Source organism: Dasypus novemcinctus, chromosome 5 (assembly GCF_030445035.2).
Source record: "Dasypus novemcinctus isolate mDasNov1 chromosome 5, mDasNov1.1.hap2, whole genome shotgun sequence".
NCBI lineage: Eukaryota > Metazoa > Chordata > Mammalia > Cingulata > Dasypodidae > Dasypus > Dasypus novemcinctus.
This window is the reverse complement of record NC_080677.1, coordinates 8,252,908-8,267,568: the sequence shown is the minus strand read 5'-3', so window position 1 is coordinate 8,267,568 and position 14,661 is coordinate 8,252,908. Positions and strand designations below refer to the sequence as shown.

General features: G+C 57.9%; 1 protein-coding gene across 4 annotated transcripts in view; it reads right to left on the bottom strand.

Moving 5' to 3' along the window:
• The window catches only part of TNS3 (tensin 3), a 358,050-nt gene that overhangs the window by 320,977 nt on the left and 22,412 nt on the right, over positions 1–14,661 (bottom strand). The window lies entirely within an intron of this gene.

The following is a 14,661-nucleotide window of genomic DNA, read 5'->3' as shown; positions in this document are numbered from 1 at the left end:
GTGAAGCAACAGAAGGGGCCAGCCGAGTGACCGCAGAGGTTCAGCCAACGGCAGGGTCTGCCTGCGGAGGAGGCTGAATAGTTTTACTGAGGCGGGATGGTTTGTCCTTTAAAAAGTAAATTCTCTGAGCTATTCGTTTAGGATCTGATCGAAGGGTTGAAGAAGTTTTATTAGGAAAGAGAAACAGCTTTCCATAGCAGATGAAATTGTCTGAGTTTGTGGGTGGGGAAGAGGAAAGGGGAGCTCTGAACGGTCAGTCCATACGAGGCCGGCTCGGTGCCTGGGGGGCTGCCGTTCTGTGGGACCGTCCAGGGGCTCTGGCCCTGGGGCCCCACGGGACAGAAAGGGCCACCTCTGGCAGCAGCTGCGGCCGACGAGCCCACCCTTAAGGCTCCTCACGAGGAGCCCCCTAAGGAATTCCCCAGCTCTCGGCCCCGATGTCTTAGTCAGCCAGGGCTGCTGAGCAAAGCGGCACAGGCTGAGGCGGAAGTGGGTGGTCTCACAGTTTTGGAGGCCACACATCGACCATAAAGGTGTCACCAGGGCCATGCCTTCTGCACAGCCTGTCGCCAGCAACCCACAGCTCGGTTTCCCACCTGTCTCCTCTCGAGTGTGGCCAGATTTCCTCTGCTCCTAAGGCCTCCCGTCAAACTCAACTAAGGCCCACCCTGACCCAGTCTGGCCTCATCTGAGAAGGATCTTTGAATATCCTATTTACAAATGAGTTCACCTCCACAGGATAGGAGATATATATATTTTTTAAAGATGGTAGAAAATTGGGAAAATGTAAAACCGGTAGAAACAGTCATATTCCGGCCATGCAGACATGGAGTCTAATGTCTGTTTGATTTCTTTAAGTCCTGCTTTTTCACCTGGTATAACATGCACAAGCCCTTTGAAAGCATCATTTCTCCGGGGCAGCGAGCCTCCGTCACATGAACTTGCCATCAGCCGTTTGACGTTTATAGGGACATTGTGTCCATGTCTTCTTTTTTAAAGATTATTTTATTTATTCCCTTCCCCCCCTCGTTGTCTGCTCTCTGTGTCCATTCGCTGTGTGTTCTTCTGTGTCCACTTGCATTCTTGTCACGTGGCACCTGGAATCTGTGTCTCTTTTTTGTTGCGTCATCTTGCTGCGTCAGCTCTCCGTGTGTGCAGCGCCACTCCTGGGTGGGTTGCACTTCTTTCACATAGAGCAGCTCTCCTTGCGGGGCGCACTCCTTGCGTGTGGAGCACCCCTATGCGGGGAACGCCCCCGCGTGGCATGGCACTCCTTGCACACCACAGCTCTGAATGTGGACCAGCTTGCCACACAAGTCAGGAGGCCCTGGGTTTGAACCCTGTACCTCTCGTGTGGTAGGCGGACGCTCTAGCAGTTGAGCCTAATCTGCTTCCCGTCACATCTTTTATTATCGCACACAAGACCGTGATGAACATCAGGCTGTAAACTGCATCACTTCCTGTCTGCTCCCATTTTTTTGGATTTTTTTTTAGAACACTTTTTCCCAAGAGGAGGATTTCTAGGGCATGGGTTGCAGAAAACGTGGAAAAGCACTTTAAAGGGATGCAGTTTGGTTCTTTCTAAGATGCCAAGGCTGGCCCGCCTCCCACCCTGCCGTGTGCTTAGCGCTTGCGTCACCCTAGCGCCCTGTGTCCCAACATGCTCTCCCCGCCCCCCTGCCAACGGCTTGGCTCAGGGCAAGCGTCGTGCTGATCTAATATGTGAAACAGTGGCACTGGGACACCCAGAAGCAGGTTCACTTTCCTGAAGCCGCAGGAAACGGCTGGAGCCACGGCGTGTCCTCCCAGAAGCCCCGAAGTCCCGGCCACGGCGGAGCGCGCTCTGCCGCCGGTGTCGGGACTTGGCCTTATAAAGGGACAGGAGGGCAGAGGGACACAGCACCGCGACTTTCCTCCTCGCCCGGAGGCTGCAGAGGAGCTCAACAGCAGCGGGCCCGCCGAGGGGCGCGGGGCGGAGGGCTGCGCTGTGGAATCCGGGCGATCAGGCTGGAACGCCGCTTGAGCGCCATCACGAGAGCACAGACTCAGGCACTGCCATTTCAGAGGCCTTGGGCGGTGGGGACGGAGCGGCCTCAGCCCCCAGGGAAACAGGACCCTCCGGAAGGACGGCTGGGCTGTCCCGAGGGCTGGGGGGCCGCGAGGCTGCGCTGGCCCTTCAGTAGCGCAGACCGAGGAGAAGGACCCGGGGGAGCCCGGCAGTGGCCCACAGTGGCCCCATTGTCCTCGGAAGGCTGCCTGCTGCCTGCAGGAGAGGAAGCCTCCTCCTCCTTCTGCCGTCGACGACACGCCGCGGCTCCCTCTGCCCAAGGAGGTCTGGGCTGCACCTCCCCTGCTGGCAAAGGGCCGCGCCTTCCAGAAGCTTCCTTGACCCTCACTGGGAGAGGAAAGTCCTCCCACCTGTGTGGGGACCAAGGCCCCAGGACGGCCTCACTGGGGCCCCGTAAGCCACCGCGGGGCCGGGCCGGGCCGTCCGCCTCATCCCCTCACTGCCGGCAGGAGAAGGAAGCTGCCCTCACGCTCCCAAGCGAGCCGCGAGGTGGCCAGTCTCCTGAACTCAAAGAAACCCCACAGAGAAACGGGGCCCCAGAGAAACGGGGCCCCAGAGAAACGGGCCCCCACAGAGAAATGGGGCCCCACAGAGAAATGGGGCCCCATGGAGGAATGGGCCCACGGAGAAATGTGTCCCAGGGAGAAAAGGGAGCCCACGGAGAAACGGGGGCCCACAGAAAAACAGGCCCACAGAGAAACGGGGGTCCCAACTTCCCACTCAGGAGCTGATTCGTTCAAATGACATACAGGCGATGGAAAGCATCGTAATTCTTTCTTTTCCACTCTACTTAGTTGCTGTGGGTGCGTTTGCACCTGCGGAGGCAGCACGACCGTGGCGTGAGGACGGGGCACTGGTGCACACAGGCTCGAGTGACTTCCCCTAGGTTGCGTTCACTCGAGGACTGTTGCCTCGTCTGTGAGATCAAGATTGTTCTGGTCATCTCCTGCTGAGGAGCAAAACCAGCCCCAGACTTCAGAGGCCGTAAACAAAAGCAGGCATTGATCATCACCAGGCACAGTTCTAGGCTGCTGGGCTCAGCTAGGTCTCCTCAGCGTCTCTGGTCCCCGTGGTTGCAGGACTATGGGCTGGGCTGGGCTAGCTCACAGGCTCTGACTCCCGAGCTGGGAGACCCCAACAGCTGGGGACCTTTAGGCCTCTCTCTCTCATCCTCTCTCTCTTTCCACGTGGCTCCTCCAGCATGGCGGCCTCAGACAAAGGGGCAACAGCATGACAGACTCAAAGTTCCAAAGGCACAGGCCTCAAAGGAGAGTGAGTTTGGTGGAAGCCACATTCTTTTTATGACCGAGCCTTGGAGGAAGGGGACTGGAGCTGGCCAAGTGCCAGCCCACAGGAGCCTATGGCTACATTTTCAGGGATTTTGTTAGCTGGTTGTCAAACAAAGCCATCACCAAAGACTAAAGGTACAAATATTCAATTAAACAGATTATTATTATTTTTATTAAATTGTCCTTTTTTTTTTAAAGATACATAGATCACAAAAAAAGTTACATTAAAAAATTTAAGAGGTTCCCATATACCCCACACCCCACCCCACTCACTCCTCCCACATCAACAACCTCTTTCATCATTGTGGCACATTCGCTGCATTCGGTGAATACATTTTGGAGCACTGCTGCACCACATGGATAATGGTTTACATTGTAGTTTACACTCTCCCCCAGTCCACCCAGTGGGCCATGGCAGGATATATAATGTACAGCATCTGTCCCTGCAGTATCATTTAGAACAACTCCAAGTCCCGAAAATGCCCTACATCACATCTCTTCTTCCTTCCTCCTGCCCTCAGCAACTACTGAAGGCACTGTCAGATCATATTAAATATGAAGGTAATAAATTCTTGAAGCACAATGTAACATCACTGATCACGTTACTGTTAAGCACCCTCCTGAGGCTCTCTTCACTGGTGGTCTCTCTCTGGTGGAAATATGATACAAAGGCCACTCCTGCCCATCTCCTCCCAGCTCCGTGTTCAAGGGTGCCATGTTAGTAGCTTGAAATCAGCCACGGGGGCAGTATCCACACCGCAGAAAACCAGCAAATGCTACAAGAGAGAGCTTTTAATGTTTTTTTCCAGGAAATCAGTTGTTACATATGTACTGCACCCTTTGGCCAGACTCTTATTGGTTGGAGAGGTCAAAATAGCTGTCTTGATTCAAGGGGATATAGGACAGAACCCAGTTCTCCATAGCAGAGGGCCAGTTACATCTCAGAAGTGCACATGGGACAGGCTACCCCAGGATGATGGCAGATTGGAGGATTAGACATAATTTGTAGAAACCACTTCCATTCGTGCCAGGGATAGTGATTCCTCAACAAGCAGCAGTTATGATTATTTCTTCCCTAAATATTTCTGCTCTGTGTGGCAGGCAAGTCCTTCAGAGGGTGCTTTTCTAACTGCCTTCTTACTCCCTTCAAATGGCAGCTCCTGGGAGGACAGGCTTGTGTCTTGTTTATTTGTTCGGTATCCCCAAGGCCAAGCACACAAGGCAGAGGGCACACAAGGCAGCTTCCAGAAGCTGGAAACACTGTGACAAAGCAGGCTACAGCTAATCCCAGCTACACAAGGCTCAAGCATGAGCCTGTGGACGTTCTGTGTATGTGCATGTGGGTGTGTGAGTAGACAACACCTCGCCCAGGTCTACAAGAGAGTAATGCTTGCCCCTGGCACAGGTTTGTCTTTGCAAGACTTAAATACACCTGATAATTGGCAACGGACACCAACTTTTCTGGAGCCTACCATGGTCAGTTTGGGGGATGAAGATAATCCACTCGCACAAGACCCCTCCTGATCCGCCTGCCCACCTCTGTGGCCTCATGTCTCTCCACGCTCACCCCAGCTTCAACCTTAAGAGCCCCATGTAGCTGAGTTCCCCGCAAGATGCTACGCTGGTCTCAGTCCGTCCCCTCCTCCATGCCACCTGCCACCTCCCAGCCTGCCTGGCAGTGCTGCCTGAGTCCTGGGCGGCTCTGGCTCCACTCCGCTGTTCAGCTGACTTCCCGTTTCCTTCCACATTCACCTGCACTTCTCCCTTGCCTGCACCCCCAGGCTGTGCCAGATGCCCAGCCCCTGGACTCTCGCTGACCTGCCCTGGACAGCAGATTTGCATGTTGGCTTCTCGACTAGACTCATCTGCAAGGCGGAGAAAACCCGACGCGGCGGACTTCACCAACACGAGACTCAACCAGGGCTCTGGAGGGCGGGGGCTCCCGACCTGGGTCCCTTCCATGGTTCTGTGAACAGCCTCAGCTAGCCCCTGGCTGTCACCGAGATGCCCACAGCAGTCCTAGACGGCTCATCCTCGCTAACCAGGCCAAGAGCCACACAAGGGGAAAGATGGGTTCCTCCTGGGGCACACACCAAGGACGAGAAAAACGTTCCCGGAGCCCTGGAGCAGATTTCATACCTCAACCAGAACCCTGCCCCATGACATTCCTAAAACAATCACTGCCTCAATCAAGATTTCTCAGGGGGCTGAGGAGAGCACCAACTTCCTTAAGGCACAGGATCACCAGACTCCTGAAAGAAACTGAATTCTCTTAGCAAAGAAGGCGGCGACCACCTGCCTGCTGCAAAGCACCCTGGGAGAGTGGGGCCAGCCCGGCCTGTGGGGCAGCCGGGGGGGAAGGGGGCAGCTGGGACTGTGGGGGCAGCTGGGCTTGTGGGACAGCCGGGCCTGTGGGGGGTAGCTAGGGGGGTAGCTGGGCCTGTGAGGCAGCCGGGCCTGTGGGGGCAGCCGGGCCTGTGCAGCAGCCGGGGATGTGGGGGCAGCCGGGCCTGGGGGGGGCAGCCGGGCCTGTGGAGCAGCCAGGGATGTGGGGGAAGCTGGGCCTGGGGGGGCAACCGGGGATGTGGGGGCAGCCGGGCCTGTGGGGGGTAGCTGGGGGGGTAGCTGGGCCTGTGAGGCAGCCGGGCCTGTGGGGGCAGCCGGGCCTGTGGAGCAGCCGGGGATGTGGGGGCAGCCGGGCCTGGGGGGGGCAGCCGGGCCTGTGGAGCAGCCAGGGATGTGGGGGAAGCTGGGCCTGGGGGGGCAACCGGGGATGTGGGGGCAGCCGGGCCTGTGGGGGGTAGCTGGGGGGGTAGCTGGGCCTGTGAGGCAGCCGGGCCTGTGAGGCAGCCGGGCCTGTGGAGCAGCCAGGGATGTGGGGGCAGCCGGGCCTGGGGGGGGGCAGCTGGGCCTGGGGGGGCAGCCGGGCCTGTGGGGCAGCCAGGGATGTGGGGGCAGCCGGGCCTGTGGGGCAGCCGGGCCTGTGGGGCAGCCAGGGATGTGGAGCAGCTGGGCCTGTGGGGCAGCCAGTCCTGTGGGGACAGCCGGGCCTGTGGGGCAGCCAGTCCTGTGGGGACAGCCGGGCCTGTGGAGCAGCCGGGGATGTGGGGGCAGCCGGGCCTGTGAGCAGCCGGGGATGTGGGGGCAGCCGGGCCTGTGGGGGGTAGCTGGGGGGGTAGCTGGGCCTGTGAGGCAGCCGGGCCTGTGAGGCAGCCGGGCCTGTGGAGCAGCCGGGGATGTGGGGGCAGCAGGGCCTGGGGGGGGGCAGCTGGGCCTGGGGGGGCAGCCGGGCCTGTGGGGCAGCCGGGCCTGTGGGGCAGCCAGGGATGTGGAGCAGCTGGGCCTGTGGGGCAGCCGGGCCTGTGGGGACAGCCGGGCCTGTGGAGCAGCCGGGGATGTGGGGGCAGCTGGGCCTGTGAGCAGCCGGGGATGTGGGGGCAGCCGGGCCTGTGGGGCAGCCGGGAATGTAGGAGCAGCTGGGCCTGTGGGGGCAGCCGGGCCTGTGGGGGCAGCCGGGCCTGTGGGGCATGTGGGGCAGCCGGGAATGTAGGAGCAGCTGGGCCTGTGGGGCAGCCAGGCCTGTGGGGCAGCCGGGAATGTAGGAGTAGCCGGGCCTGTGGGGGCAGCCGGGCCTGTGGGGGCAGCCGGGCCTGTGGGGGCAGCCGGGGCTGTGGGGGCAGCCGGAGCTGTGGAGGCAGCCGGGCCTGTGGGGGCAGCCGGGGCTGTGGGGGCAGCCGGGCCTGTGGGGGCAGCCGGGGCTGTGGGGGCAGCCGGACCTGTGGGGGCAGCCGGGCCTGTGGGGCATGTGGGGCAGCCGGGAATGTAGGAGCAGCTGGGCCTGTGGGGCAGCCAGGCCTGTAGGGCATCCGGGGCTGTGGGGCAGCCGGGCCTGTGGGGCATGTGGGGCAGCCGGGAATGTAGGAGCAGCTGGGCCTGTGGGGCAGCCAGGCCTATAGGGCATCCGGGGCTGTGGGGCAGCCGGGGCTGTGGGCCTGTGGGGCAGCCGGGCACTGCAGCGGAGGCTTTGTCTCAGCCCGTGGCTGAGGAGCTGCCTGGGTGCTCCACGAGGCCCACAGGAACACAAAGCAGAGGGGCTGGAGGACATGCCGGAGCAGGGCAAATCCACCAGTCCCCCAGGTAAGGGCAAATATGTGCCTAAGCCAGGGTGGCGGAGCAAGCAGGCGAAAACCTCACCAGGAGGAAACCAAGACGGTTCAAGGCTGAGCAGAGGCAGAGTCTTGGGCAGAGCTGAACAGGCAGGTCCTTGCCTGACCTGCCTTACACTGTGTGGCAACTCGAGTTAACCTTTAGTTACCAAACTGAAATGCCTGCCTTCCTTCCTTCCCTTTCTTTCCTTCCTTCCTGTAACTTCTTTCCTTCTTTGCTTTCTCTCTTTTCTTCTTCTCTAAAATCCTTCTACAGGGCACCAAATATTAAAGAGTATTGTTATCTCTTCCAATGCCGGGAATTCATTAGTCAAAGACCCTTTTAAATTTTTGTCTCAGGCTTTGAGGATTAAAAAAAAAAAAAACTCAACCTTTTTTTGAACAAATGAGATTAGGAAATGCCTAAGAAAGGATCCGTGTGGCCTAACATCCCGTCACTCAGCTCGTGCAAGCAGCAGAAGTCCAAGGCCGCGGGAGAAGAAGACATCAGGACTGTGCCCTGGCTGCCAGCGTCAGAACAGCTCTGTGCAAGTTTGGTCTCAGTTCATCTGGGGGAATTTTCCAAAATCAAAAGCAGCTGTTTCATCTTATTTAACCATTAGACTGAGTTACACAAATTCACTGCAAGAATCTTGGAGTCCTTGAAATTCCCTTCCCAGAGCGGCCTCATTTTACAGTGTAAAGTAAATCAAGTTCCTTCACAGCAACTGTTTACATTTCTTTCCTAAACGCCTAGGAGTCCTCCGGGCCAAGGCTACGTTATTAATCTGCGCTTTCTAAGAAAATACCACCGCTCGCACGTCTGGTACATAGGACATGGCTTTGTCCTCCCACTTTATGGAGCGAGAAACAGTGCTTGGTGGGACTCTCTCACACTGAGATCCAGAGTTAAGACTTAGCTTTTAAACTGCCTTTGCTCTATGGTTATAAAAGCAGACACACAATAAAAATTCAAGTGTTAAAACACGGATATGAAGTCCAAAACAGAGGTTCCTCTCTCTTCACCCAAATTCCCAGCCCACGATCAGTCCCTCTCGTTGTTCCAAGTTCCAGTATCTTCTGAATACACACAAGTGTGTATATGGCAGGTATTTTGTATGTGTGCATGTACACCTATGTAAACACACACATACAGATACACACACAATACAGAGCAGCAGCGGACAAGCGTAAGGGTCTGCCAGATGAAGTTTCTCTGCTCTCCCGCCTTCTTCTCCTCTCTCCCTCTTTCCCTACCCCATCCCCCAGCTTGTGTGTCCTGCACAGAAGAGCAACACAGTGGTGACGAATGGGAACTCTGGAGGCAGACGGCCTGGGTTCAAGCCCCACCTCATGACTTTGTTACTTTCACACTCGCAAGCCTGGGTTTTCTCATCCAATTTTTAAATAGAGACGTGATTTCCTAACTCAGAGGATTAAATGAGGTGATGCACATATGGCAATTCTTATCACAGTGCCAGTCCACTGTCAGTGTGCAAGTGTCCTGAGCATCTGTATTTCAGACCGTTAAGTTAATATTTCATTACGATTTCCTCCAGGCCAGCCACCGCCACCGGCCCTGCCTGCTGGCCTTTATGCTAAATAGTCACAGCTGTCTGCCCGCACCATCTCAGTCCCTTCTAGTCCTCAGCTCACTGCACCGCAGCAATCCTTCCTGAAGGCGGGTTTCTGGAGGGCTTAGCTCAAAGATCACCCTCCCTCCGAATTCTCCTTCGAAGCCCCTCTCCCCAGCCCAGCCTTCCCCTGTGATCCTAGAAGTCTGTGCATCCCATCCTAGGAAGTTTGCGCCAACATCTAACACACAGCTCACAGGCGCCATCATAGACAAAGCCTCCCTTGGCTGTCCTCCTCGGCAACCTCTCTGCAGCGTCCTTCACCTCCCTCCTTGTCATTTAAAGACCTCATAAAGGGAAGCAGACTTGGCCCAGTGGTTAGGGTGTCCACCTACCACATGGGAGGTCCAAGGTTCAAACCCCGGGCCTCCTTGACCAGTGTGGAGCTGGCCCATGCACAGTGCTGATGCGCGCAAGGAGTGCCCTGCCACACAGGGTTGTCCCCCGCGTAGGGGAGCCCCATGTGCAAGGAGTGCGCCCCGTAAGGAGGGCCGCCCAGCGCGAAAGAAAGTGTAGCCTGCCCAGGAATGGCGCCACACACACGGAGAGCTGACCCAACAAGATAATGCAACAAAAAGAAACACAGATTCCTGGTGCCGCTGATAAGGATAGAAGCAGTCACAGATGAATACACAGCGAACAGACACAGCGAGCAGACAACTGGGGGCGGGGGAGGGGAAAGAAATAAATTTAAAAATAAATAAAAAATAAATCTTTAAAAAAAAATGCATTAAAAAAAAAAAGACCTCATAAAAACTGAGCAGGTGTGGCCCAGGGGATGCATTTGGAGGAAACACTAGAGACGACATAAGGCAAAATGCATTGGAGACTAAACAATGCATAGCAGCAAAAAGGACTGGACCCCATGCGAGATGTGATGCGCCTCGCCAAGGCGGCAGGAGGGGAAGGGATGACCCCCAAAGGCAGGTCTGCTCCAAGGCCCAGCTCCCATCTGATGGCCTCCTGCCTGCCCCCGGGGGACCCCCTAGACTTGGGGGGTTCCCCGACCTGGCCCCAGAACACCCACAGGCAGCGCTGGCCGTCACCCCCAGGCCTGCCCCGCGGCCAGCCTGCTCCTCGGGACGCAGGCACAGCGGTCTGCGCTGTGCTGGAAAATGCCCCCGCCTCCCTGCCCCGGCCCTAGCCCTCCTCCGCTTCCGGGCTCTGGAACTGGCCAGCTGCCACATAACGAACCAAGCAGGCAGGAAGAGGTGAGGGGGTGTGGGAGGGGAGGAAGCGGCAGGGAGTGTGGCAAAGGGGCAGGGAGGAGGCACGGCTGCCCCCCCAGCCGCTCAACCCGGAAATCTGTCCTGACCACTCGGCTGGAGAACACTCAAGAAGCAGGGGAGGAGCAGGTGCAGAGGCCCCGAGGGAAAGAAGCGAAATGCACTTGCCAGCCTTTACCAGCTTCTAGGCAAGCGGCCGGTATTCCCTGGATAAGGAAGTGACGCTTTTCCCTGGAACTCGATGTCTTGTGGCAAAAGAAGTCTGAAGCCAGCCTATAAAATGGCACAGCATGCATTCCCTCGTGCTGGTTTTTAAGAAGCGGATGATCTGTCCCAATTTTCAAAGTAAGCCAGGCTTTTCGTAGGAAATTAGGAATACCCAGAAAATGGAATGAAGGAAAAGATTTCCCTGGTCTCAGGATCTAGATATAGATTTGGGGAGGCCCTCCCTGCCCTTTTATTCACTCGTTTCCCTTTACAGGGCTGGCACACCGTGACAGCAGGAAGCTGGTGGACCCCAGAAGGAGAGGCCTAAGGGCTGGTCCAGTCCTGTGCGTGTGGACCTACTGTGCACATGGACCTACTGTGCACGGGGCCTTCTGATTAGATTCGGTTAAGGGGCCTTCCTTTTGATTAGAGCACGTCAGTAGGGCATGGCCCAGGATGGATCTAAATCCTCTTACTGGACTCCTTTATCCACGGAAGATTAAAAAGCTGCACGTGCAGGGGGAAAACTCTGCAGGGACAGAGAGAAGCCTCCAGAAGTGAAATCAACAAAGCCGGGAGAGAGAAAAACCACAGACGGGGCAGCCGGAGGCTGAACTAGAACGAGGCCGGAGGAGCGGGGAGAGACGAGCTGCCGCCGAGTGCCTGATCACCCACGGCTCAGGCAGAGGGGTCTCCTGTACGCCCTGGCTCGGACACGTCCAAGCTTTAAGAGGTGACTAGCTTTTAACCTAAGAAACTCCCGCTGTAAAAGCCAACCCACTTCTGGAACACCGCTCCCAGCAGCTCTGTGGGTTGTTGTTGTTTTTTTTTTAGTTTTTCAGCCAACTAAAACACCTATTTTCAAGGCTCCTCTTCAATGTGCACTTACAGGAACCTACGCCAAATGACCAAGTTCGCAAATCTCTCCCTTGCTGGCACCTGCAGTCGTCACCTCGAATGGGATCCTAGGGAGAAGAGTCGTCCCAGGTCTACCAGCTGGAGGATAATCCGTAGAAAGTCACCCAGACTCCATTTCAAGGGGGCAATAGTATGCGAATAATCAGTGGCTGCGTTGATTTCTCCCCACCCGTTTCCTGGCCACAAGGGCCCAGGCAGTACAGAGGGAGGGCGCCCCAGCCCCTCTGCATTTCAAGTCGCAGGCCTGGGGAGGCTGCTTCCTCCTGCCCGACCCCCTGCAGTTACAGCAGCAGAGGCAAACGGGATGGAAGGAGGGACGGTCATGCGCTCCGGTCCCCACGGAAGGGGGTGAGCGGGAAGGCAGGGCGCGGGAGGCTCTGGCGGCCCACCCACCCTGTTTGGGGAGAAGCACCACGCAGGGTCCAGGGACGCTGCTCCCCCTCCCCCAGCTTCTGCGCCGGGAGGCCCTGCAGGAAGGAGGGGGCGAAGAGCCCGGCAGGGCGTGCTCAGAGGGAGTGGCGGGCCTCGGGGCCGCCGAGGCTGGGCACGTGCTGAGGGCCACGGTGCCCGCAGGCGGAGCGCCCTGGGGCCAGAATCTGCGGGGCGGGTAAGGGCACAAGCGGTCACAGCCCCCATCCCTGCAGGTGCAGGGCCCTGGCAGAGGAGGCCAGAGCAGACCCAGGGAGGGCCGGGTGAGCGGTGGGCAGGGTGCAGTGGGGCCCAGGGGCCAGCAAGGACACAGGAGCTGGCAGAGACCGTGGCAGGGACCGCACTGTCACCACAGCAGGTGCGGGCACGGGTGGCAGGCGCCGGCACGGGGCCATCACACCTCAGGGCCAACAGGGGGCCAGGAATCCCCTTCGCCCAATGCCCAGGCAAACATATACCCTCTCTGAGGTGCATCAAAATATATACAAGGCAGGGAGCAGATGGGTCTGACACCCAAAATGGCCTCCTTTCAACAGAAAGCCACTAGGGCCCTCAGGATCCCTTTTCTCCAGAAGGTGCCCCCAGGCCTGCATGCGCTAACTGCCTTCTCCCCAGGGGGAAAGGTGCTATCATCAGTTAATGTGATGGTCAGAAGACTTACGGACCCCCGAAAGTATGCTCTTAAAGCTAACCCGTTCCTGGGGGTGCAGACCCGGTGTAAGGACGCCTTTTGGTGTAGGATCTTAAGATGTGACCCACCCCGCTCAGGGCAGGCCTTAATCCTCTTACTGGAGAATGAAATTCAGACAAAGAGAAAGTAAGCCAGGGGAGCCAGAAGCTGGACGCAAGGAAACCTAGAAGAGAAGAGAGCCCAGCAGGCCGCCCTGTGCCTCGCCACGTGACGGAGGAGCCCAGCAGCGCCAGCCGCCCGTCTTCAGGAAGGACGCCTGGACGTGGACATTCTCATGCCCTCAGGACTGCAGGCTGGTCAGCTGATAACTCCCCAGGGCAAAAGCCACGCCATTCATGGTATCTGCTGGAGCAGCTTAGCAAAACAGAACACTGCCTTTCACTTCGGTTAACTCTGGGGCAACTCACTGCCAGGTGTCCGCTGGTTAAACGACAGCGGGCAGCCAGCTCGCGGAGGGAGCCCACCCTGGGACGAAGCGGCTCCTCCCGGCTGCTCCGTGCGGCTGCATTTACAGACCTGGGTCCTGGGCAGCTGCAGCCCCACAAGACGTCAGGACTGCCCTCCTGGCTCCCCTCCCGTCGGCCTGCCGGGAAGGAGACCCAGGGCCGCACCACGGGACTTCAGCCTTTGTCTCTTGCTGAATGTGGCCTTTCTCCTCCCCCGGGCCTCGGCGGCCGGGCAGGGCTGCTTTCCCGAGACGCCAGGAGTAACAAGAAGCTCCTTTATGCTCACACGTTGGCACCAGGGTCCCAAGCTCCCAGAGGACGGCTGGAACAGAAACCTCCCAGCAACTGAGGCAGGGAGGCTTCCCACACGGCCGAACGGGAAACTGAGCCCGTGGGGAGGCTCAGGGGAGGAGGGTGCTCCCTGGGAGTCTGCAGGTGCCCACCCCTTCCCAGACGCCCCGAGGCTGCGCACAGCTCACCGCAGACCAGCCACGGGCCGGCCCGACGGCCACCGGTGAATTAGAAAAGGGATGCTGCGTCTTTGCAGGGCCGGCCCAGCGGCCACAGAACCCAGCACATGGGCTGTAAGCTGACTTGGAGCTCGATGAGTGTTTCAGGTGCCAAATACCATGAAATGGTTCGGCTTAGACCATGGGAATTCATTCACCCCCCGGTTCGAGGTTGGGAAAATGTCCAGGTCAATGCGTCGTGAAGGCAATGCTTTCTCCCCAAAGACTGTGGCATTTGGGACCGGCGGCTGCTCTCCGTGGCACCCTGTCATGTGGCAAGGCACATGGCGGTGTCCGCTGGTCCCTGCCTTCTCTTCCTGTTCCGTTTCAGCTTCTTACTTTCTGTGGCTTTCTCTCTCTCTCTCAATTTCCTTCCATTTACACAGGAGTCCAATAAGAGGATTACGACCACTCTGACCGGGCAGGGCCACCCCTCAGCTGAAGCAGCCTCATCGCCAGGTCCTACTCACAACGGCCTACTCCCCCAGGGATGGATTAAATTGGAGAACGTGATTTTCTGGGCACAGGCAGCTTCCAACAACCACAATAAGTTCCAGGTATTAGGTGGTTATTTCATTCAATACACATTTTCTTTTTCCTAGAAAACCAGTTGTGGTGGTTTTAAACACAGGTCCACAAATGCTTTGATATCCTTGCTCCGAAGGCGGGCTCCAGCTCCCCACCCCTTGAGCGTGGGCTGGACGCGTGGCTCATCCGTAATGAAGAGAACCTGGCAGAAGTGGCGGGGTGTGACTCTGGAGACCGGGGCACGAAAAGGCACTGCGGCTCCATCTTGATGGCTCTCTCTCTAGGATGGCTCGCTCTGGGAAAAGCAAGTACCATATCACGACACCTCAACAGAGAGGCCTGAGGGTCTCCGACCAGCAGCTGGAGAGAAGTGGATGCCTTCTGCCCGCAGCCAAGTGGGTGAGCCCAGACGTGGCTCCCCCAGCCCCCTTCAAGCCTGGAGATGACGGTGGCCCCAGCTCACGGGCAGCCCTGGCTCAGCCCGATGGCAGCCACGGCTCACAGTCCCCGGTGGCCACGGCTCAGCCCGATGGCAGCCACGGCTCACAGCCCCCAGTGGCCCCGGCTCAGC